This window comes from Arvicanthis niloticus, chromosome 21 (assembly GCF_011762505.2).
Source record: "Arvicanthis niloticus isolate mArvNil1 chromosome 21, mArvNil1.pat.X, whole genome shotgun sequence".
NCBI classification, from domain to species: domain Eukaryota; kingdom Metazoa; phylum Chordata; class Mammalia; order Rodentia; family Muridae; genus Arvicanthis; species Arvicanthis niloticus.
Genome location: NC_047678.1, coordinates 30,020,067 through 30,041,026, shown reverse-complemented (window position 1 = coordinate 30,041,026; position 20,960 = coordinate 30,020,067). Strand labels below are relative to the sequence as shown.

Below are 20,960 nucleotides of genomic sequence, written 5' to 3'. Positions count from 1 at the left end.
TAGAATAATCAAACAAGAGAAGCAAACAAAAGGGATGCCAATAGGAAAGAGAAGCCAGAGTTTCCTCATTGGCAGACACTATGAGCCTGTACTTAGAGACCCCGAGACTCCACCGGAACACTCTTAGAACTGATAAACTTCCAGCAGATTGATAGGCTATGAAGTTAACATGGGAAAGAACATTAGTGCCCTTCCTATACAGCAATAGACACAGTGAGAGAGGATCAGGGAAGCCATCCCATCCACAGCAGCCTTGAAACACCACCCTAAAAGGGCCTGGTGGATGTGGTACACACTTTAGATCCCAGCAGGCAGAGATTGGTAGATCTCAGAGTTTGAGGCCAGCCCAGTCTACAGAGCAGCATCCCCCAAGGTTCTTACACAGTGAAACCCTGTTCCAAACCAAAAATACAACAACAAACAAACCCTAAAGCAAGAGGCCAGAGTGATGGGTCAGCAGCTCAGAGCAAGTAATGCTCTTGCAGAAGACCCTAGGTGGGTTCCCAAAGCCTACACAACATCTCAGTCTCTGGCCTTGGCCAGCAGGCACCAACCACAAACTAACACAGGCACATACACATATAAAATAAAAAATATATCTGGCACCAATCATAAACTAACAAGGCACATACATATATAAAATAAAAAACATGTCTTAAAAAAAAAAAAAAAAGGAATACCTGGAGAAACCCGACCTAGTATGTGAACAATCTCTATGATAAAAACTTTGAAACACTGACAGGCACTGCAGAGATGGCCTAGCCGAGGACCCGAGTCCAGCCCACAGCTCCAGTGCCCACAGCTTACAGCCATCTACAACTACAGTTTTAAGGGACTTGACAACCTCTTGTGACCTCCACAGGCAGCAGACACACTTGCATCACACATACATATATACACAAAAAACACTCATAAATCTAAAAAAGGCGGGAAATCAGGTGTGTGGTGTAAACCTTTTGACACGTGGGGAGCCAAGGTAGGTGGATCTACATGGGGACTTCTAGGACAGTCAGGTCTATACATGGAGATCCTGTCTCATCATCACCAACAACAAAAAGATGAAATCACAATTCACATCCAGGTAACTTTTGCTATTCATTGGCCAGACTCACCTAATGAATATCCTGGGCAGAAATCTGGGCCTTGGGATTTGCAATACAGACAACTGATCTGTCTTGTTGGTTTCTTGTTAAGCCACACCCGGAGAGATAACATGCATGTTCCTGAAATCCTGCAAGGAAACCCCAACAATATTTGGACACCAGACAGTTGAGGGGCAACTCAAACCAAAGAAGGAATGTTTCAGTTTCCTCTACCTTGTTGAAGGCTTGTATAAAAGTTGTGGGAAGGATGAAACAGACACAGTCAAGCACACTGGAGGTTGGCCATTGGTTCAGATACAGTTACTCTTTAATGTGCTTCTATACATACAAAATGAGTATTGGGGGATGGGTCTGGAACTCAGTGGGCAGAGTGCTTGGTTCTGTTCCTAGAGGCCTACAAACCGTAACCCAGTTCTCATTTGGAGGCAGAATAATCAAGGTCATTGGTGTTTTCTACATGAAGAATTTGAGGTCAGCCTGTAGTACATGAGATCCTGTCAAGGAAGGAAGGAAGGAAGGAAGGAAGGAAGGAAGGAAGGAAGGAAGGAAGGAAGGAAGGAAGGAAGGAAAAAGAAGCAAAGAAAGAAACAAAGAGAAAAAGAAACAAAACAAATAAAACAGCCAGATATAAAGATGTCCCAGTCCCAGTGAAGGCAAGCTGCAGATCTTGAGTTTGAGGCTAGTGTAGTCTACATATCAAGTTCCAGGCTAGCCACAGCGATATAGTTTCAAAGCAAACAGAAAAGGTAAGATTTTTCCCATCAGGAGAACCAATTCCACAAAGTTGTCTACACACACACACACACACACACACAGTGCCATGGACACACATCACATACACACGCTAAAAATAAGTGAAAGAAATTTAAAAGTATCTCTCTATCAGAAAGCTGTTCTGAGGAAGTTTTTAGAAAAAAAAGATAACTAAAGCCTATCTAGTAATTTCCCCATTAAATTCTCTCTTTACTCTAGGGACAGTATGAAGCCTTCAGGGCAAGGGAGCGATATATAGAGCTGGTTTTAAGATTTTGAGCAACCGCTCAGCAGATCACAGAGTGGTTCTATGGCTAGCCTAGCAAGGCAGCTCCATCCCATTAAACCACTAGTCCCTTCCTTTTTTTTTTTTGTTTTTGAGACAGGGTTTCTCTGTTTAGTCCTGGCTGTCCTGGAACTCACTCTGTAGACCAGGCTGGCCTGGAACTCAGAAATCCGCCTGTCTCTGCCTCCCAAGTGCTGGGATTAAAGGCGTGTGCCACCACCGCATGGCAAGTCCCTTCCTCTTAATGAGTGAGAATGTAGGACTGCAGAGAATGGGAAAAACCAAGTGGGTGTCTCTTCTAGCTAACCTGTTGTCTTCATGTGAATTTCTTTGTAAGTGAAATCTTCTGGCTTTGCCCGGGACTTGGTGTGTTCTTGCCATATTTTATAATGAAAGAACTGCTTCGGCTTCTCCCCCGAGTTTCCACATCGGAGATGGGTTTCTACGCCCCTCGAAGGTGGCACTGCCTACAGCTGCGTGCATCACTGAGCTAGACCTGGGTGAGCCCTAGCCATCCGAGGCCCAAGTCCCTGCAGTGCAGCCCACGCTATCCACCCCACTCTCACCTCCTGCAAGCTGCACAGCTCCACAGAGGAGGCCTGCGCGGTTGCTATGGAAACGAGGAAACAGCATTTCCCCTGATTTGTGCAGCGGTCAAAGGTCGTCCTTTCAAGTTCTGTTTCCTGTTCCGGTTCCGGAATCTAGTTTGTTGTGGGCTGGCTCTGCAGCGCGGGCTGTTTCTTGAAGTCGGTTTCTGAAGTCCAGGTGTGGGCCAGGGTCTCTGGTTTTCCGCCGCTGCAATCATGGCAGCCTCCATAGCAGCCGGGAAACAGCAGATTCCTAAAGTGGCCAAGGTGAAAAACAAAGCGCCTGCAGAGGTACAGATAACTGCTGAGCAGCTTCTAAGAGAAGCTAAAGAAAGAGAACTCGAGCTCCTCCCGCCTCCACCTCAGCAGAAGATCACAGACAAAGAAGAATTAGAGGATTACAAACTACGGAAAAGGAAGACTTTTGAAGATAACATAAGAAAAAATGGAACTGCGATTAGCAACTGGATAAAATATGCACAATGGGAGGAAAGTCTAAAGGAGATTCAAAGTGCTCGATCCATATACGAGCGTGCTTTAGGTGTCAACAACCGGACTATTCCACTCTGGCTGAAATATGCAGAAATGGAAATGAAGAACCGCCAGGTCAACCATGCCCGAAATATCTGGGACCGTGCCGTAACAACTCTGCCACGAGTCGACCAGTTCTGGTACAAGTACACACACATGGAGGAGATGTTGAACAATCCTCCTGGTGCTCGGCAGGTGTTTGAACGCTGGATGGAATGGCAGCCTGAGGAGCAGGCCTGGCACTCCTATATCAACTTCGAGCTGAGATACAAAGAGGTGGAGAAGGCCCGCACCATTTATGAACGCTTTGTGCTCGTGCACCCTGCTGTGAAGAACTGGGTCCAGTATGCTCGGTTTGAAGAGAAGCATGCTTATTTTGCTCAAGCTCGGAGAGTCTACGAGAGAGCGGTTGAGTTTTTTGGGGATGAGCATATGGATGAACACCTGTATGTGGCCTTTGCTAAATTTGAGGAAAACCAGAAAGAATTTGAAAGGGTACGAGTTATCTACAGATATGCCCTGGATAGGATTCCAAAACAAGAAGCCCAAGAACTCTTTAAAAACTATACCCTCTTTGAGAAGAAGTTTGGTGACCGGAGGGGTATAGAAGATATCCTCGTGAGCAAGCGGAGATTCCAGTATGAAGAAGAAGTGAAGGCTGATCCACACAATTATGATGCATGGTTTGATTATTTACGCTTGGTGGAAAGTGATGCAGAAGCTGACACTGTGCGGGAAGTCTATGAGAGAGCCATTGCCAATGTGCCACCCATCCAGGAGAAGAGGCACTGGAAGCGCTACATCTACCTCTGGATTAACTATGCACTCTATGAAGAGCTGGAGGCCAAGGATCCTGAGAGGACAAGACAGGTATATCAAGCGTCTTTGGAACTAATTCCTCACAAAAAGTTCACGTTTGCCAAAATGTGGTTATATTACGCACAGTTTGAAATAAGACAGAAAAATCTGCCATTTGCCAGAAGAGCTCTGGGAACTTCCATAGGCAAATGTCCAAAGAACAAGTTATTCAAAGGTTACATAGAACTGGAACTACAGCTTCGAGAATTTGACAGATGCAGAAAGCTTTATGAAAAGTTTTTGGAATTTGGACCTGAAAATTGTACGTCATGGATTAAGTTTGCAGAATTAGAGACAATCCTTGGTGATATTGAGAGAGCTCGGGCAATATATGAATTAGCCATCAGCCAGCCACGCTTGGATATGCCAGAGGTACTTTGGAAATCATATATTGATTTTGAGATTGAGCAGGAAGAAACTGAGAAAACAAGAAACCTTTACCGACAGTTGCTTCAGCGAACACAGCACGTCAAGGTATGGATTAGTTTTGCTCAGTTTGAGTTATCTTCTGGGAAAGAAGAAGGAAGTGTGGCTAAATGCAGACAGATTTATGAAGAAGCTAACAAGACCATGAGAAACTGTGAGGAAAAAGAAAAGAGGCTTATGTTGCTGGAATCCTGGCGAAAGTTTGAAGATAAATTTGGAACAGCATCAGACAAGGAGAGGGTAGACAAACTCATGCCAGAAAAGGTCAAGAAGAGAAGAAGGGTCCAGGCCGACGATGGGTCTGATGCCGGATGGGTAGAAGTCTATGACTACATCTTTCCAGAGGATGCTGCCAACCAGCCTAACCTCAAGCTTCTGGCGATGGCCAAGCTTTGGAAGAAACAGCAACAGGAAAGAGAAGCTGCGGAACAGTGTACCTTCCCCCCAACCATGAGCAAGCCTGAAGAGACCTTGGTTACCACAACAAGGTCAAGTGACGGGATCTAGGTGGAGTTACCCACCTTGGCTGCCCTGAACACAGAAGCAGAACTGCCCCTGGGCTTGCCTTGAGACATCTCTGACCGTGACATGGAACGACTATGGATTATCCCACCCATCTGGAACCAGGAGGGGTTGTGGGTTGGGTCTTCCCCTTTAAATTGAGAGCTGCACATTAAAGCTTTGGGTCTTGATCAGAGAACTTTGTCTTGGCCTCATCTTTTCTCGCCCTCCAGCCCCTTTCATTCCCAGCCCCCCTTTCAGGTGAACCCAGTTGACTTGTGGCCACGGGTGGCTACAGAGTGGCTCGCACAACATGGGACTTGAAAAAGGGGGACCGAGCTGAGGAAAGCTGTCTTAGGTGGAGCTCCACGGAAAACAGGACTAAGAAGGTATCCCACACACTTAGGAAGTAGCAAACAGTATTGAAGCTATCGCTAGTTAAATTTTGAAGGCCGTGTTTGCAGGAAGTATGTTTTGGGGGATAAGGTCTAGGTCAGCTAGGTGTTGACCCGACGCCTATTCTGCCTAGTGGGTGACAGGAAATTATGGGCCAGGAGAATTCTAAAAGGGCATTTGCCTGCAGCCTTTGAGAGCTGCTTCAGATGGGAGGAGCTGGGTTGTCAGATAGTGTGTTGGAAGATTTTTTGGCAGAGGTAGATTCATGCTGCCCATGGTTCCCTCGAGAAGGAAAGTTGAACAAAAAGACCTGGGAGACAATCGGAGAGGTTTTGAAAACCACCAGGGCAGATTATAACACCCTCTGCCTTTGGAAACTGGTAAAAGACGCAATTGATAATAAAACAGATAAAGAGACCTCGAAGGCTTTAGCTATTGCCCAGGCGCAGCTTGAAGAGTTCCAAGAACACCCATCAGAAAGCCCTTGTACCAAAAGGGCCATTCTCAACTCTAAATCAGGGAAATGTAGACCTAGTACACTTTCTCCAGCTCAGATAAAAGAATTCGGAAACTCTGGTAATAAATCAGAGCAAGAGAAAGGAGCTGATTTGAAAATAGGGGGTTCCAAATGCCACGAGGAATGGCCCCCTCCCTATGCACCTTCTGCTCCACCTACGGTCCTTGATGCAGCAGAAGCTGCCCAGATGGACATGAAGGCATATAAATTAGAGATGGAAATTAAGCTGCAGAGATTGACTAACGAGCTACAGGAGTTAAAGTGTCAGTCAGGTGCAAAAAGGAGCGATGATTCTGGGATATGTCAATCGCCATTAGAAAGAGCTGTGAGTCAGGCCCGCAGGGATGGGCAGGATACATCTGACGTGTTAGAGTTTCCTGTAGTGGAAGTAGTTGATCAACAGAACCAAAGAACTAGATAGACAATATCAGGCATTAGAGTTTAAAGTGATAAAAGAGTTGAAAACTTCGGTTTCTCAATATGGGCCTACGGCGCCCTTCACACAAGCTTTATTGGATACTGTGGTAGAATCAAATTTAACACCCCAAGATTGGAAAACTTTGTGTAAGGCTACTTTGTCAGGAGGAGATTACTTGCTTTGGAGCTCAGAATGGCGTGAGGTTAGTAAGAAAACTGCCGCGAAGAATGCTCAGGCGGGTAATCCTAGCTGGGACCTGAACATGCTTTTAGGAGAAGGTCAATATGAAGGGAATGCTAATCAGGTCGAGCTGCCTGCAGGTGTGTACGCACAGATTGCAATGGCTGCTCGCCGTGCTTGGAATCAGTTACCCACTAAAGGGGATGTTAATGGGAGTTTATCCAGTATCAAGCAGGGTCCTGATGAATTATTCCAGGACTTCGTGGACAGGCTGCAAAAGACAGCTGGTAGAATTTTTGGAGATCCTCAGTCAGGAATTCCTTTTGTTACACAGCTGGCTTATGAGAACGCTAATGCAGCTTGCCGCGCGCCTATCAGGCCTTACAAAGCAAAGACAGATTTACATGGATACATTGGTCTTTGTGCTGAAATTGGGCCCTCTTACAATCAGGGTCTGGCCATGGCTGCTGCTTTTCAGGGGACCACTATACATGCAATACTTGCACAGAACTGTAAAGATAGAAGATGTTATAAATGTGGAGATACAGGTCATTTTAAAAATGACTGTCCCAGGAGAAAGGGCGTGGACCATCAACCAGGTCGCATGTCAGGAATTTGTCCTCGGTGCAAGAAGGGTCGTCATTGGGCTAACAAATGTAATGCTAAAACAGATAATCAGGGCCATCCCTTGTCGGGAAATGAGTGGTGGGGCCAGCCCTAGGCCCCCAGGAATCCACAGCCAACAGCTTATGGGGCCATGAAGCTGTTGCCAAGTCAGGGAAATCTATTTCAGAACTTATTAGAGCAACCCCAGGAAGTGCAGGATTAGACCTTAGTTCCACTACCCATGCCGCACTGACACCAGAAATGGGAGTTCAGACGTTGCCTACAGGAGTTTTTGGGCCCTTGCCTCCAGGGACTTGGGGGTTACTTTTAGGCCGAAGCAGTAGTATTGTAAAAGGATTGCAAATTTATCCAGGTGTTATAGATAGTGATTATGAGGGAGAGATTAAGATCATGGCTGCTTCCCCCCAGGGCGTGATAACTGTGCCTACTGATAAGAGAGTTGCTCAACTTGTTTTGGTTCCTCTGCATCTACTCCCTTCCAAGTTTGTTAAGAATTAGAGAGGACAGGATTGCTTTGGTTCTTCTGATGTGTATTGGGTTCAATCTATTACTAATGAGAGACCTACTCTTAAGTTAACAATTGAGGGAAAGAGTTTTGAGGGTCTCATGGATACAGGAGCTGACATCACGATGGTGAGAGGACAGGACTGGCCTTCAGCTTGGCCTTTGTCTGATACGCTCACGCACCTTCAGGGAATTGGCTATGCTAACAATCCGAAACGGAGTTCTAAACTCCTAACTTGGAGAGATGAAGAGGGCAATTCAGGACAAATTCAACCCTATGTGATGCCGAATTTGCCTGTCACCCTCTGGGGAAGAGATCTTTTGTCACAGATGGGTCTTATGATGTGCAGCCCTAATGAAATAGTGACTAAACAAATACTAAGACAAGGATTTTTGCCTGGCCAAGGACTAGGAAGAGAAGGGCAAGGTATTAAAACTTTTAAAGCGCCCGAGCCTCATACTAACTCTAGAGGCTTAGGGTATTTTCCATAATGGCCACTGTCTTGCCTGCATCCCATGCAGATAAAATTCAATGGCTTAATAACGTCCCAGTGTGGGTTGATCAGTGGTCATTGTCTAAAGAAAAAGTAGAAGCTGCTTCATTGCTTGTGCAGGAGCAATTAGAGGCAGGGCATATAGTAGAATCTCAGTCACCTTGGAACACTCCAATATTTGTTATCAAGAAAAAATCTGGGAAATGGCAATTGTTGCAAGATCTAAGAAAGGCTAATGAAATCATGGTACCTATGGGAGCTCTACAATCTGGGCTGCCATCTCCAGTGGCCATTCCCAAAGGGTTTCATAAAATAATAGTAGATTTGAAAGATTGTTTTTTCACTATTCCCTTGCATCCTCGGGGTTGCAAGAGATTTGCTTTCAGTGTTCCTTCTGTTAATTTCACGGAGCCGATGAAAAGGTATCAATGGGTAGTTCTTCCTCAGGGCATGGCTAATAGCCCTACATTATGTCAAAAATTTGTGGCACAAGCCATTGAGCCTGTAAGACGGCAATGGCCAATGATGTACATCAGCCATTACACAGATGACATTCTTTTAGGTGGGAAAGATCCCCAGGAGTTGCTTCTATGCTATAGAGATTTACAGCAAGCATTAGCTGATAAAGGATTACAAATAGCTCCTGAAAAGGTACAAACTCAGGAGCCTTATGATTATTTAGGCTTTAGGCTTACAAATCAAGCCATTTGTCCCCAGAAGATAATCATCCGCAGGGACTGTCTAAAAACTCTAAATGATTTTCAAAAGCTGTTAGGTGATATCAATTGGCTTCGTCCCTACTTAAAGCTTACAACAGGCGAATTGAAACCTTTATTTGATATTCTCAAGGGGAGTGCTGATCCTACCTCCCCTCGATCCTTAAACCCAGAAGGATTGTTGGCCTTACAACAAGTAGAAAGAGCCATTGAGGAACAATTTGTTACTTACATAGATTATTCCTCACCTTTACATTTGTTAATTTTTAATACAACTTACACACCTACAGGATTGTTGTGGCAAAAGGCTCCCCTCATGTGGATACATTCAAAGATATCCCCTAAACGTAACATCCTACCGTATTATGAGGCAGTAGCCCATATGATTGTACTTGGAAGGAAACAGGCAGTGACTTATTTTGGCAAAGAGCCAGACACCATTATTCAGCCTTTTAGTGCAGATCAAAATATTTGGTTAAAGCAACATAGTACAGATTGGTTGCTTGCTCAAATAGGATTTAATGGCATTATAGACAATCATTATCCTCCAGATAAATTGATACAGTTTTTAAATGTACATGAGGTTATATTTCCTAACATGACTTCTTTACAGCCTTTACATAATGCTCTTTTAATATTTACTGATGGATCCTCTAAAGGACGAGCAGGGTATCTTTTAAATAATCAACAGGTAGTCATAGAGACACCTGGACTCTCTGCTCAACTAGCAGAACTGACAGCAGTTCTAAATGTTTTTCAGTCGATAAGTGATGCTTTTAACCTCTTTACTGATAGCCTATATGTAGCTCAGTCTGTCCCCTTGTTAGAAACTTGTGGAGTATTGCAGTTCAATACTCGAGCCGGATCTTTGTTTTCTCGACTACAAAACCTCATTCTTACCAGAAAAAAATCCCTTTTATACTGGCCATATAAGAGCTCATTCTGGTCTTCCTGGGCCTTTAGCTGCTGGCAATGATTGTGTTGACAGAGCTTTAATAGGAGAAGCATTAATTTTGGATCCTGTTGCTCTGGCTAAGCGAGATCATGAAAAGTTTCATCTCTCTAGTCACACTTTAAGGCTCCGACATAAGATTACTAAGGAGCAAGCTAGAATGATTGTAAAAGTGTCCTAACTGTCTTACCTTATCCCCGGCTCCCCATTTAGGCGTTAATCCAAGAGGCCTTAAGCCCAATCATATTTGGCAAATGGATGTAACCCATTATGCAGAATTTGGAAAATTGAAATATATACATGTCTGTATTGACACTTGCTCAGGATTCCTTTTTGCTTCTCTACATACAGGAGAAGCCTCTAGAAATGTATGTAATTGATCATTGCCTACAAGCCTTTAATTCTATGGGATTGCCTAAAGTTCTCAAAACAATGGGCCAGCTTATACTGGTAACAACTTTACATCCTTTTGTAAAGAATTTGGTATTGAACATAAAACTGGAATTCCTTATAACCCAATGGGACAGGGAATCGTTGAATGTGCACATCGCACTCTAAAAAATTGGCTTATTAAAACTAAAGGGGGAGAGTTATACCCTCCAAGGTCACCAAAAGCACATCTTGCTTTTGTGTTATTTGTTTTAAATTTTCTGCAAACTGATGTTAAAGGTCAGTCTGCGGCAGATCACCACTGGCATCCAGTCACTTCCAGGTCATTTCATTTGCCAGGGTCAAATGGAGAGACCCCCTAACTAATTCTTGGAATGGTCCTGACCCTGTCTTAGTTTGGGGTCGTGGATCAGTCTGTATTTTTTCAGAAAAAGAAAATGGAGCCCAATGGCTGCCTGAAAGATTGGTCCGTCAAGTAGACGCAGATCTTGAGCCTAATAATTATGATTCTGATAATGAAGAATCTGATGACAAAATTTAGTCAGACACATTATCATGTGTTAGCCATGGAGGACCCAAGACTCTAGATAAGGTTGTTACTCTATTCAGGGTGTTCCCAAGTCTCATCTCCACCCAACCTAAAAGAGGGGGCTTCCGCCCCTAGACCAAGCAGAGAGGGGCCACCCAGAACGCCCTCTGTCTGGCAATCTGAATTCTTGCTAAGGCTGCGAGGCTAAGCACTGCAAGGGAATATAAATAAAAGTTAAAAATATGTTTCTGGGTTCCCTGAGGGACAAGCCTGACTGCATAGGGGTTGATGTCAAAAGTATCCCCTCTCCAGGAAAAAGACATTGGGACGGGTATGGCCCTCAGGCCTTACTGGACAACGACAGGAGGACTGGAGCCATTACAAGGTTCCCTTTAATTATTGGAGGTCAGGCCTCTATCCCCGCCTGGGTAAGATTAGAATTGCCACAGTCCTTCTATACTTGGAAAAGAGAGGAGACGTCAGGGACAGCCCTGCTTAACACTGAAGGCCTAAAATCAGCTATAAGCCTAAAATTCAGCAATAGGCCTGGCTTAATTGCCTGCTCAAAGTCTTAGGTCTCCATGGAAAAACACTGAAACAGAGGGCTATAAATTATTGTAAACAGACAGCTTTTGTTGAAATCTACCAGCCTGAGTAGTCATAGACTTTGTATCTGATCCCCGTCTACCAGCAGTTGGATTAGATACTAAAACAGTTCCATTCTCAACCTTATTTCCTACTCGGCTTGGATAATCATATTGCTGTTAACTTTTGAACCTTGTGTCTCAAGCAGATAGGTTGCCTTCACACAAGATCTCTCCCAACAAGCCCGGCTACTCGGTACCCCAGATGGGATGAAATCGTGTACCTCACACAGCTGCTTCTACTGGACCTGTTCCTCCTGACCTATCCTCAGATGGGCTCCATAAACCCTGGACAGCAGAACACAGCCGACTCTCCTACATCCCCCATACCCATTCTTCTAGGTTCCCCCTAGAGACACGTCGCCCCCAATGTCAGCAGGAAGTAACCAGATATCACGACGACCCTATTCCTGTTTCACCTCTCTCTTTTCCTTTTAAGTTAACCAAAACGGGGGAAACTGTACCTTCCCCCCCACCATGAGCAAGCCTGAAGAGACCTTGGTTACCACAACAAGGTCAAGTGACTGGATCTAGGTGGAGTTACCCACCTTGGCTGCCCGGAACACAGAAGCAGAACTGGCTCTGGGCTTGCCTTGAGACATCTCTGACCGTGACCTGGAACGACTATGGATTATCCCACCCATCTGGAACCAGGAGGGGTTGTGGGTTGGGTCTTCCCCTTTAAATTGAGAGCTGCACATTAAAGCTTTGGGCCTTGATCAGAGAACTTTGTCTTGGCCTCATCTCTTCTCGCCCTCCAGCCCCTTTCATTCCCAGCCCCCCTTTCAGGTGAACCCAGTTGACTTGTGGCCTCGGGCAGCTACAGAACAGGATCCAGATAAGGACATTGATGAGAATGAAGCCTCATCTTTTCAAATGTTGTAACTGCTTTTTATAAATCCACAGTTTATAGCTTTGACTTCTGGATGTTTTTATATATTTACCCAGTAAGGGGTTGTTTGACATCTTTGAATTATTTTTTAAAATGCTGCTGGATTAACTATGGGTGGGAAACTGCAAGTAAAGGAATATTTTTGGAATGTGCTGATACCAGTCTTGTCCCAACGGCACTTCCTCTTAATTGTGATGTGGTAAGTTTGAGTGTATTGCTATTTAAGACAGTATGGATTGTAAGTCACTCACCAATGCTTATAATAAATCCCAATTTTTGCCAGATATGATGTCTCATGTTAATTCTAGTACTGGGGAGATGCAGGTAGAAATTTCTATGTGAGTCTAAGACCAGTCTAGTCTACATAGTAAGTGACAGGATAGGTAGAGCTACATAAAGAGACTCTGACTCAAATCAATCAAATCAATCAATCAATCAATCAAGTAACAAAAAAGTAGAAATATCAAAGTAGAGAGGCAGAGAGGCCAGCTTGGTCTACAGAGGTCCAGGACAGCCAGGGCTACACAGAGGGAAGAAAAGTAGAAAAGGAAACAACAAAAAGAAAAATAAAAGAAGAAACTTCCTCCATTTTTTTTAGAAATTCCTTTCCTTTCTTATTAATAATTATTTTAATGTATGTGGGTCTGTATGAGCTCACACCACATGTACACAGGTCCCCGTGGAAGACAGAAGATCCCCTGGAGCTGGAGTTACAGGCAGTTGTGAGCCATCTGGTACAGGAGCTGGGAACCCAACTCCACTCCTCTGAAAGAGCAACAGGTGCTGAGCCATCTCTCCAGCTCCAGAAATGCCTGTTTGGGAAGACGTTTCCCAGCTTTTACTTTCTGTACTATCACAATGACACTCTGTGATTTGTAGAACAGAGACTTTCTTTCTAATAAGGAAGAGGAGGGAAGCTAGGAAAGCACAGAACATTTACTATAGTTATATAGGGAACAATGGTGAGGACCAGGATAGATGTGGAGGATCTGAAGCCTGTCTTCTGAACTCCTGGTCTAGTGTTCGTTACTCTATCCACCATTCCTGCTACCACTAACAATGGTCAAGGGGCCTGGAGGGAGATGAAGGAAGCAGTGTTCTGTGTCTCACTTCAGGCCTTGTGCATCAAGAATATACAGATGTGCTGGATACTCCCCTACTTCAAGGTCAGTGAGCCTATATGTGGCAGTCACCAAGAAACCTACCAGGGTGAGTGCCAGTTCTGCTCCAGAATTCTGTGAGTCTTCATTTTATTATCCCTGGCCTCAACCACTCGCATTCTTCCCTTCACACACCCCTCCATTACTTGCTTTTCCATTTCTTCCCTCTCTCCTCTTACTCCCCAAAGTTGAATGGGATCCTGGTCCAATAATGCAGAAACAGAAAGCCACAGAGGTCAGAGTGCAGTGCCTGGCATGGACAATGACCAAATGGAGGGAACTCAGTAGCAAGTGGGCACAGGATTCAGGTCATGTGACCATAGCCCAGTGGGTTCCCCTGGCTACAGAACAGCCTAATGAAGCAGAGATGGGCTGGTGAGATGGCTCGGCAGGTAAAGGCACTTGATACCAAGCCTGATGACTTGGTGTTTGATCCTAGGGACTCACATGGTAGAAGGACAACCCTCAATTCTAGAAGTTGTCCTCACCACCACACATACACCATGCCACACACGTACACAAACACATGCTCATGCACACACATAAAATATGTAATTAAAACATGTCTTAACGAGGAGGGGGGATGGGCAGAAAAAGAAGTGTGATGAGGAGGAGAGGATGGGGAGCAGAAGTGAGCTGGGTGATAAGTTTGCCCAACTAATGGTTTATTGGTCTTTAAATGCAGATTATTCCCCCACATAGATTACCTTTTTTTTTTTTTTTTTTTTTTTTTAACATTCATCCTGTCAGTGGTTTAGTTTGGGGCCTGTGACATTTAGCTTTTGAAAACAACTACAAAATGCCCAAGTCTTTGATCCAAGGCACAGAAGTCTGCACATCACACATGGCTTGGTCAAACATCCCTCCCTCCTTGTCGTCATCCTTTTTAAGAAAAAGAATAATCTTCTTGATCCATATGAGAGATGTTTGGCCAAGAAAGAATGAACTTTGTTTTGTGTACTTGGTTGTACAAATACTAAAACTTACACTAGAGCCCATAAAAGTTGTGAGGTGATTTTGTTTTGTTTTTTGAGACAAGATTTCTCAATGTGACCAGCCTTGGCTGTCTTGAACTCACTTTGTAGACTAGGCTGGCCTTGAACTCATAGAGATCCACCTGCCTCTGCCTCCTGAGTGCTCGGTTTAAAGGAGTATACTACCATGTTCAGCTGTGAGGTGAAATTTTTCTATCAGCCTCAATGACTGGCATAGATAACTGCAACAAATACCCATAGCACAATAGACAAAGAGGCACTGTTATATACAAGCTCACTTTTACTATATTTAAAAAATTAGAGATTGGGGAAATGATTCAGGGGGACCATGTTTGTGACACCAGTATAAAGAACAGAATTCAAATCCCCTATTCCACCTGAGGAAGGCAGCCATGGCTGCTTGCCTGTAACCCCAGTGCTGAAGGGCAGAGGCAAGAGGACCACTGTGGCTTGTCAGGGTTAGCTCTGGGATCAGTGAAAGACCCTATTTCAAGAAAATAAAGTAAATGAAGATACAGCAGGTTATCCACACATACACAGTGAAGCAGGTACCTACACACAGATGAGTAGACAGCACACACATACATCACACACACACACACACACACACACACACACACACATACATATACATATACATATACATATATAAACATAAAGCTGTTTTCTTGAGCTATAGAGATAGCTCAGTGATAGAATTCTTTCTTGTTATATGTGAGGCCCTGTGTTCAATATCTCCAACAACTCAAAAATAATTATGGTATACATGTGTGGTCCTGGCACTCAGGAGACAGACACAGGCAGATGACTGTGAACTGGAGGCCAGTCTGGTATACACAGCAAGGTATAGGCCTGCGAAAGCTGCACAGTACATCCATGTAAAACAAGCCAACAAAACCAAAAATAATTATAATAAAGTATATTTACCTGGTGGTGGTGGTGCACACTTTTAATCCCAACATTTGGGAGGCAGAGGTAGGCAGAGCTCTGAATTTCAGGCCAGCCTGGTCTACATACTGAGTTCTAGGACAACCGGGGCTACAAAAAGAAAAAAAAAAAGAAAAAAAAAGAAAAACAAAACCACCCTTTCTAGAAAAATAAAAATAAATTAATTAAGGAAATTAAATATTCTCTTAGAAGTTGCCCTTGGGTCACAAACAAACTTTACAGTGCAGCAGTAATTTTTCTGGGGACTGGGGGAGTCTGCCCAACTCTGTCATTCCCTTTTAGCTCCCAAGTAAAAGACATGATTTATTAACAAGTTGCTGGCTCGATGTCAGGCAGGTTCTGAGCTATTCTAACCCAACTATTAACAACCAGATAAATGCACCATTATTGGCTGTCTTAGGGTTTTCCTGCTGTGAATAGACACCATGAGCAAGGCAACTCTTCTGAGGACAACATTTAATTGGGGCTGGCTTACAGGTTCAGAGGTTCAGTCCATTATCATCAAGTCAGGAACATGGCAGCATCCAGGCAGGCATGGTGCAGGGAGAGCTGAGAGTTCTACATCTTCATCTAAAGGCTGGCTTCCAGGCAGCTTGGTTGAGGGTATTAAAGCCCATGCCCATAGTGACACACCTGCTCCAACAAAGTCACACATCCAAATAGTGCCACTTCCTGGGCCAAGCACATACAAACCATCACACTTGCCAACTGAGTCTTGCTCTGTTCCATGTGTGTCCTCAGAGCAAGCTTCTTTTGGTCATATGCTCATGGTCCATCCTCATGGTCTATCCTTCTCCCTGTCTGAGATGCCCTCACTTGACCTGAAGTTCCCCCTTCCTCTCTTCCCTGCCCAATCACAGGTTCTAGCTTTTTAGTATTGAATCAGGGATTATTGGGGAACATTCTTTACAGCACACTGGTCAATAAAATGCCCATGTCCAGACTGCAACTTGACCTTGGGGTACAGAAGTCAGCATCTGAATACACAGCACACAAGACCAACCCCTACATTAAAGCAATCTAATCTGGATTCACAACAATTACAAATGAAACTATTAGATATTCCCTCCTTTTTTTGAGCTGTCACTGCCATACCATCTATGCCTTTATCCATTGTATACCAGTTAACACAGGCATAAATATTATTACTGTCTTTTAAATCTGGAGAAAAAGATATACAAATACAATATATATTTCATTGTGTTTTCTAGCTTCATAAGAGCTGCCCAGTACTGGCTGTTTCTTCACATGGATTCCAGTTTGTCTTTTTAGTTGAAACAGGGTCTCATTAAACATATATATGCCGTGGTGGCACATACCTTTAATCCCAGCACTTGGGAGGCAGGAGCAGGACAGCCAGGGCTATACAGAGAAACCCTGTCTTGAAAAAAAAAAAAAAAACAACAGCAAAAAGAACTGTTTTATTTTTTTATGTGTGTGTGTATGTGTAGAAACATAGCACATGTAAATAGCATAGCATTATTAGTAAATACAGGAGCCTATGGAAGCCAGAAGAGGTCACTGGATCCCCTGGAGCTAGAATCACAGGCTATTGTAAGCTGTCCAAACTCACCCTCTTCTAACCTCCATGGGTACACAGACATACATGCAGGCAAACTACACATACACATAAAATAAATGCATCAGATATGTGTGTGTGTGTGTGTGTGTGTGTGTGTGTGTGTGTGTGTGTGTGTTTGTGTGTTCAGAGTTATTAACAAAATATTTCTTTCTTAACTTTGTTTGTCCTGGTCCCACCAAGAAAGAACTGGTGTGTCATGGTTTATGGCATACCACAAAACAAAAATAATCATTTCAAGCCAGCTAGTAGTAGTGCATACCTTTGGTCCCAGCACTCAGGAGGCAGAGGCAGGCTATCTCTGAGTTCCAGGACAGCCTGGTCTACAGACTGACTTTCAGGACAGCCAGACTGTTATACACAGTAACATTGCCTCAATAAATAAATAGATAAATACATACATACATACATACATACATAACATACATATAAAAAACAAACAATGATTTCATAATATAATTTTTTCCAGATATGAAGACAGAACTGTAATTAAAGTGCATGATGGACCATGTGAGAGTAAAGTCTCTTTTCCTTTTTCATTTTTAAGAGTAAAGCAAGAAATAAAAATTTATAACTCAACAGGGTAACAATCCATTCTCCTAAATTTTGAGTTAAACATTAAGATTATGTTAGTTTTCTCTAAAACTGTATTAGAAAATATTATATTCCTATGATTACTCCAGCTGATGCCAGATCTCCGGTACATAATGAACACCGCGGGTAAGTTAGTAGACAGCTGGCAGAACCTGGAAGAAAATGTTCCCACCCCAACGTCCCAAATCTCAGGCAGAAAACAAGGATATGTATCTCTTCTTTCTTCCTTTAAGCACCCCCAGCCCCTTGGGGTGTTTGTTTGTTTGTTTGTTTGTTTGTTTTTTGAGATAGTTTCATTAAGTAGCCCTGGCTGTCCTGGAACTCTCTATGTAGACCAGGTTGACCTTGAACTCACAGAGAACCACCGACCTCTGCCTCCAGAGTGCTGGGACTAAAGCCATGCACTTGTACCTTAATATTCAGAAAAACTCACAGAAAAATAGGCAAAGACTAGTTTTACAGAAGAAATAGTCACATCTGACATGCTAGCACCTGAGAGCTACAGCAGAAGGATTGTAATTTTGAGGCTAGCCTTGCCTCCACTGTAAAACCTTGTTTCTAAAACAAAAATTAGGGACAGGATGTGCTCTTGGGTTTGATCATGAGCTAATTAACATGCAAAGCCTGGTCAAATGCTCTTGAATAACTGGACAAATTCAAACTGAAACAATAATGGCATTCCAATTTACCAGCTATACTGGGAAAGGCTGGGACATTATCAGTGCTGGTGGAGACAAGAGGGCAGTAGTCTCACAATGGCTGGGAGCAGGGAGGACTTAAAGTCATTGTGGAGAACAACCAGGTTTTAGACAGTGTAACAAATTGAGTACATATGTATCTTATGGACCAGTATTTCCAAACCTTGAAAAGTACAAAGAAATGTTCTCAGCTTTGCAAAGTGACATACATGCCTATGGCAGTGTTTCATGGTGTGAAGCAAGAGACTGAATAAATGGGTTGTCATTCCTCCCCACAGCCTTGCACAAGTTCTCTATCTGTATCATATAACAGGAGGAGGGCTGGTCCTTGTCACTTATCCCCAACCCTGTTTCCTGCCTACTATCACCCCCTTTACTGTTATCTCCTCTCCCAGATCCCTCACAGAATCTTTAAAGTCATAGCTCTTAGCTACATCTCATATTCAAAGAAGCAGAGGTCTGGAAAGACTTACTTACCTCATACGCTGAGCTGAAAATCAATAGGGCTAAACTTTGAATATGGACATCAGTTTCCCATTCTGTTCCTCATGCAGCCCCTGTTCTATCCCAGGGTACCACACGCCTCTAATGTAATGCTTCTACTCCCCATCTGTTCTGCTGGAGTGGAGTCCTCAGAATCACATAGGCAGCCACGTCCCTTGCTTTTCCTCTCTGCCTATATCTACTCTGCTTTCTTTTTATCCTGCAATGAGATCAGAATGTCTCTAGTCAGCCCCAGTTCAGTGTTCAGCACCCTCCTGCTGGATTGTGGGTATGTGTGGTTACCAATGCATTGGCTTTTCTCTTAATCTGACTTCAGTTCCTCTAAGCACACATTTCTCTTACAGGAACACTCCTCAGATGAGTTTGAACACTAATAAAAGTTACTGAGTTCTCAGAGAGCCGTGTGGAGTATGACTGACTCTTCAAAGATTCCCAATTTGGGAGCCAGGGTCTGGAGTTCAGTGGTAGAGTACACTATTGTGTACGAAGCCGTAGGGAGTGTTGAAAGAGAGCAGCTCCTTGAGAAGAACAACTTGGTAGTAGAAGATACTTGCTTCAAATTCATTCATTCATTTCTTCAATAAATGATTCTCAGCATAAACTTGGCTGGTAAACATTTTCTTTTTTGCTGGAAAGACTTACTTACCTCATACGCTGAGCTGAAAATCAATAGGGCTAAACTTTTCCTTTTGGGGGAGTGGGTAGGGTTTGTTTGTTTGTTTGTTTGTTTGTGACGGGGCTTCTGTGTGGCCCTGGCCATTCTAGAACTCACTGTGTAGACCAGGTTGGACTTGAACTGAGAAATCCAACTGCCCCTGACTCCTGAGTGCTGGGATTAAAGGTGTGCACCACCACCGCCTGGCAAGAACCTTTTCAATATATCAGATACTCAATGCTCTCATTTCTCTATATTTTCACATAAATTGTGACCAAATAACCAATGAAATGTACAATGTGGGAATGAATATCTCAGTAGCAGCAATGTCTACAAGCTGTGGGCTTTGGTCATAACTGAGTTTGATATGTGTCCTGTGAGCAGTATAGCTCTCAGCATGTCTCATAACAACTACACTAGAAAGGGTACTGTGTACTATGTATCTGTGTACCAATAAGCATTTGTGATACTGCAGAAGCCAGAAGGTCAAGTTCTCAGGAGTGGAGTTACGAATGGTGTGAGCCACCATATGGATGCTAGGAATCAAACCTTTGTAAGAATAGGAGGTGCTCATAACTGCTAAGCCACCTCTCTAGCTCCAAAGATTTGTTTTTAAAGATGTATTTATTTGAGTACACTGTAGCTGTCTTCAGACACACCAGAAGAGGGCATCAGATCCCATTACAGATAGTTATGAGCCACCATGTGGTTGCTGGGAATTGAACTCAGGACCTCTGCAAGAGCAGTCAGTGCTCTAAACCGCTGAGCCATCTCTCCAGCCTGATGATTTTTTAAATCATGTATATGTGTCTAAGTGTGAGTACGTGCAGGTGCCTACAAAAACCCAAGGTGTGGGTCTCCTCAGAGCTTGAGAACCTGACATGAGGCTGGGAATCACTTGGATCCTCGGCAGGAGTACTACGTGTTCCTAACCACTGAGCCAGGTCTCCAGCTTGGAACTCGGAGTTTTGCTGAAAGAAAATTTAAGTATAATATTGGAGTGATTCCTGGTGATAATGGTGTTTCTAAATACTTCCCAGTTAAGGGATCTAAGACTCAAAACAATCTTAAGCTGGACTGGATGAAGCAGGTCAGGGAAACTGTGCCCCATGAAATATGCTTCCCTAAACAAGACCTGCATAATGACATCACGTGACATGCTGATATAGATGGAAGATATTTTTTAAGCTCCCCACCAGCAGCAAGATTAAGAGCTAATCAATGCCAGCAGAGAGAATCAGTTTTCTCTAGGGGGAAGTTCTCTGATAGCTCATTCCATCCCAAGTGTTCATCCCTACACATTTACATATGAGCAGTCAGTAGGTTTTATATAAACTGTGGGCAATGGGAACTGAGCCCCGGTCCTCTGTAAGAGTGGGAAATGCTCTTAACCACTGAGCCATCTCTCCAGCTACTGATTTTTTTATTACATTGATTATTGTGTGTGTGCACATGAGCATCACACATTCATGTGCAGGTCAGAGACAACCTGTGGCTGAGGGATGAATCTCATCCCATGTGGA

At 43.6% G+C, this 20,960-nt stretch overlaps 2 pseudogenes; one reads left to right on the top strand and one right to left on the bottom strand.

The window, feature by feature from the left end:
• The window catches only part of LOC117693835 (coiled-coil domain-containing protein 12-like), a 53,140-nt pseudogene that overhangs the window by 14,854 nt on the left and 17,326 nt on the right, over nucleotides 1-20,960 (bottom strand).
• On the top strand, nucleotides 2,931-5,070 carry LOC117693828 (crooked neck-like protein 1 pseudogene; annotated as a pseudogene).